The sequence below is a fragment of the Nannospalax galili genome, unplaced genomic scaffold (assembly GCF_000622305.1).
Source record: "Nannospalax galili isolate Female #2095 unplaced genomic scaffold, S.galili_v1.0 scaffold3233, whole genome shotgun sequence".
Taxonomy (NCBI): Eukaryota; Metazoa; Chordata; class Mammalia; order Rodentia; family Spalacidae; genus Nannospalax; species Nannospalax galili.
The window spans coordinates 185031-190093 of record NW_008332515.1 but is presented as its reverse complement, the minus strand read 5'-3'; positions in this window follow the sequence as shown (position 1 = coordinate 190093).

The following is a 5063-nucleotide window of genomic DNA, read 5'->3' as shown; positions in this document are numbered from 1 at the left end:
GCTTCAGTTATCAACTTGACACACCTGGGTAGAGGAATCCTCAGCTGAAGAATTGTCCCCATTGTACTGGCCTGTGGCCATGTCTGTGAGGCATTTTCTTGATTATTGAGTGATGTGGGAGGGTCCAGCCCACTGTGGGTGGTGCCAACCCTGGGAAGGTGTTCCTGTGTTATATAAGAAAGCAGGACTTTCATGGAGGAGCAAGCCAGTAAGCAGCATTCCTCCATGGTCTCTGCTTCAGTTCCTGCCCAGAGCTCCTGCCCTGATTCTGCTCTGTGATAATGTAAGCTGAAGGTGAAGTAAACCCGTTCTTCCCCCAGTTGCTTTTGGTCGGTGTTTTTATCTCAGCAATAGAAAAGCAAACTAGAAAAGCCCTATACAGTGTTATTTCTTAGCCCACCACTGAGAGGACATGACCTGCCCCAGTAACTTAGGACTAGGGAGTGCTCAGAAAGGGAGAATGTGTGTATTCTCGGCTAACTTTAGTATATAATGAGTCTGTTAAGTCAAACCTCTTAGGGCAGCTAGTCCCTAAGGAAAAGACCAGGCAAGAGCAAGGAGAAACTACTGAGAATTGGATCTTGGGGGAGATGACTTAAGCGAGATTTCAGCAGAGCAAGAACATTGTCCTTTCTCTAAGAAAGTGATGTGGATCTTGGGGCTGGAGAGGTGGTTCAGCAGCTAAGAGCACTGGCTGCTCTTACAGAGGACCCAGGCTCAGTTCCCTGTACCCCATAACTCCAGTTCCAGGGGAATCTGATGCTCTCATCTGGCCTCTGCAGGCATTGCAAGCATGGATGCCCTTACATGCCCTCAAAACACTCACACACATAAAATAAGATAAATAAAAGTTTTACAAAGAAAACTAGCTATTGCAAAACAGATAGCTACTGTTGCTCAGCCACTGGCTTGTGTAAGCAAACAAAGAGCTAATGGGAATTTATAAGCCCTTGGGCAGAAATTGTAAACATAAAGTTATTCAGATTGTTAAGTTGTTGGGAAATTGGTATTCATTTTGACAAACTCATTCATCCATTAACATTGAAACATTCTTATCATTCCAGATACTAGAAGCAAAATCCATTTCATTTGTTGAGTCTACTTATAGTTTCTGAGTCTGTGTGACTAACTTTATGTGTGTGTGCATGCACACCACATATATGAAAATGCATATACTTGAGGAATTATAAGGTAAATCTTAAAACAGATGTTTTAAGTTGCATCAACTTGTAGATACATAGAGGGATTTGGTGTAACTTAATAGATTAGTTGACTGAAGATCTTGTAAGAACTATATCAATAGCTCTTCATATAGCATGAACAGAAAAGACAGAAATTGGAGGCTACAGAGAATACCTAACTCTCCACTCTTATTAAAATGAAAACCATGGGAAAGTCAGGAAAAAGAAAAGATAGAGGGTTGGATTCCTAGGTATCTGGTTTTGGAACCATGCCACCATTTACAGAATTCAGAGGGATTTTTTTTTCCTTTTCTTTATTTTCATTTTTTTTTTTGATGTATTTGAGACAAAGTCTTGCTACATAGCACAAATTGCCTTCAAGTTCACTGCCCTCCTGCCTCAGTCTACCATGTACTAGAAATACAGCTATACACCACCACACCCAGCAAACATTCATATTTAAAAATCTACTGCATCAGTCTTCTGTTGCTGTGATAAAAACACCATGACCAAGGCAACTTGTAGAAGGAAGTTTATTTGGGTGTATGGTTCCAGGGGGGAGTCCATAATGGTGGGTAGGGGCACAGCAGCAGGAGGCAGCCAGAGCAGGGGGCTGACAGTTCATATCGCCAGGTACATTCAGGAAGCACAGAGGGGGAAACTGGAAGTGGGGCAAAGCTATGAATTTTTAAAGCCCACCCTCAAGAATGTGCTTCCTCTACTAAGGCCACACTTCCTAAAGATTCCATGACCTTCCCCAAACAGCACCATCAACTGACCAAATATTCAAATATGGGTTGCAGTGTTACTATGAAAACACTACAGTCATACCTGAATAAATAGCCTGACTCTTAAGTTTAATTATCAGAGTGTACCTGAACTTGGAGAGTACCTGTTCATCCAGATATGCTGCTGAGCCAGGCCTCACCCATAATTTAATCTAAAACCATTTCTCTAGCATCAATTTTGGGAACTATAAGCTTGTATCCACCCTTATCTTATCATAAAACTTTGCCCTTTCATTCCTAGGCCTAAAACATCTCATAACCACAATGTCAAGCATTCTTCTCAATCCTCATCATTTTCAATGAAGATATGAAAATAAATGTGATGCCTTTCAGTACTTCGATTTGTTAATTCTCAAATGTATTCATATTCATTCACTATATTGGCTGGAAGGCAAATTGAGGCTCTGAGGGATCAAGGTCAGGTGCCCAGGTAACTGAGCATATGTCTCAGTGAGTTTGTTTGCATTATAAACAGTCCAAAGCCCATCCAATTTATATAAATAATTTCTAGAGTGGGGGACACTTCTCATTCAAACCACCAAAGCTACTGTCATATGCAACACTAAAATGCTTTATCAATTAATTGTGCTGATTATATTTTATACAACAGAATAGAATAAAATAATTGATGAATGGATAGAGAAATAAGTAGATGAATGCATACATGGCAAAGTAAATAGAATACAATAGAAGGTGTTGAAGCTAGGTGTATGAATACTCAGTGTGACATTATCTCAACTTGTCATCTTTGTTCAACAGTGTGCACAATGGCATGCTGCATGAAGGGAAAATACGAACATTTAAAAATCAAAGGGCATTCAGATAAGTGAGTCAAAATATACATGAGATGAAGAAGAAAACCACAGAGAAAGGAATTAAATTCATTACAAGTTCACTCTACATCTTTAACAACATGTAGATTATGGACAAAAAGAGCAGAAAAAAATTCTCTATTCTTTTCAGCAATCTCTGAAAGTATTTTGTTATTCTGAAGCTTTTGGGGTTTTTTGTTGTTGTTTGTTTTGTTTTTGACATGGTTTCACGATGTAGATGTAGCTAGACTGGAATTCACTGTGTACACCAGATTTAGATTCAGTCTTACAGAGATTTCTTGGCTCTGCCTACTGCCCCCCATGCCCAATTATCATTGTATTTGACATGAATAATGAAGTTATCACTTAGAAAAGGGGTACTCAGTTTATAAGGAAAGACACAAAGATCTAATAATATTTCATCTTAAAATATACATATCAATTTCATTTTTCATATTTTAATACTGTGTGTCCGTTATATAAAAAAGAAAAACAGATCGGAACCTAACTTCCACTAGGACCCACTTCCAAAAGTTTCTGCTATCTCCCAACAGCAGATCCAGTAGAGACTAAGCTTTCAATGCATGGCCCTTAGGCAACATTAAAGATCCAAACCATAGCATTCTATCCTCTGCCCCAAAGATTCATATTCATCTCATAATGCAAAGCACATTCACCCAATCTCTGGTGTTTATTATGTGATGCCACATTACAGCAATGCCTGACTAAAAACAGTCTGACTTTTAGCATTCATTGTAGACAAGAGGTCAGTCCCTAACCGTTCCTTCAGAATTCTCTCAGAATTTTGTTCTCATACAAGGGCTTTCTCTTTAAAAAAAAAAAAAAAATTAAAACAGTGTATTTAGCATGAAATGGGCAAAGCAGACTTCATCTGAGAATTTTGTCCCTTCTGACCCCTACTGACTTAGGACTGAAGCACACATACAATCACAAATAGACATTGTCAATTTAATCTCAACTATTGTTTACAACACAATGAGATAAATTGCTTTCAATAAATATCTGCTGCTTGCAGTGCTTGATATGTAAAACACACACACACACACACACACATACATTTATACATTGTTCTGGGTTAAAGGCAAGGAAGGGTCATAAATAATTAAAGCTGTACACTGAGGTCACAAGAGGAGCCCAAGACATAGTAAGCTTGTTTTTCATTATAAGCAAGCTAGGATAGTGTTAAATTATCTCAAAACATCTTTGGTTATAAGGTTAGGTAAAAGTTGTTCCTATACCAATCTCCAAGACTTTCCATCATTTTTTTAAAAAAAAATTATTATTTTTATTTTATGTATATGAGTATTTTGTCTTCATGTATGTAAGTGTGCAATGCCCATGGAGATCAGAAGAGGGCATTGGATCCCCTGGAACTGGAATTACAGATTGTTGTTAATCACCATGTGGGTTCTGGGAGATGAATTCTAGTCATCTGCAAGAACAGCCAGGGCTCATAACAGCTTGAGCCATCTCTCCAGCCCTCAGCTCTCCACAGTTTAACAGAGGCTCAAGTATGGCCCAAAAGTCCAAATCCAACATCTTATCTGAGACTAAAAGACAATTCAGCTCTGGTGCCCTCTAAAAATCAAAATAGTTACATATTTACAAGATACGATGGAACAGAGCAAACATTGGAGTTCTAAAAGAAATTGGCCAGAGGAAGGATCAGACCAAAGCAAGACTAAAACCCAACAGAACAAATGCTAACTCCTTTCCTCTAAGTCTGCAGTTTGGGGAACACAGCATTATGGGAGCGCCACAGGGCTTAGGCACCTCCACCCCTAGAAGCCACTGTCTTCAGCTGGTTCTCCCCACTTCTGTAGCTTACCAGGCAGGTACCTCCAATTGCCTGGGGTCTCCATTGCAGCTACAGCTTCACTCAAAGTTTCATGCACTACCCAGTGAGGGCTTCTTGTAGACTTTCCAGCTTTACCACACACACTGCCTGGTCTCCCAGACTTTCCTTTGAAATCTTCATGGGGCCTCTATCAACCCACAATTATTGCATTATCAATACCAGCAAAACCAGAATAACAGGATGCCAAGATCTGCTACCATCTCAAGGGGTCCCATTCAGGAATTTCCCAGGCCTAGCCAAAGCCCCAGACATAAACAATGCCAAATTTAGAGTAATGACAAGAGAAACAGTCCATCTTTCACTACTATCTAGTGCTTTTGGAAATTAAGAAAGCAAATGTTATTTTCATAAATATTCCAAAGGCCCTTGGCAAATAAGTAAAAGAAATTTTAGCTTTATATAT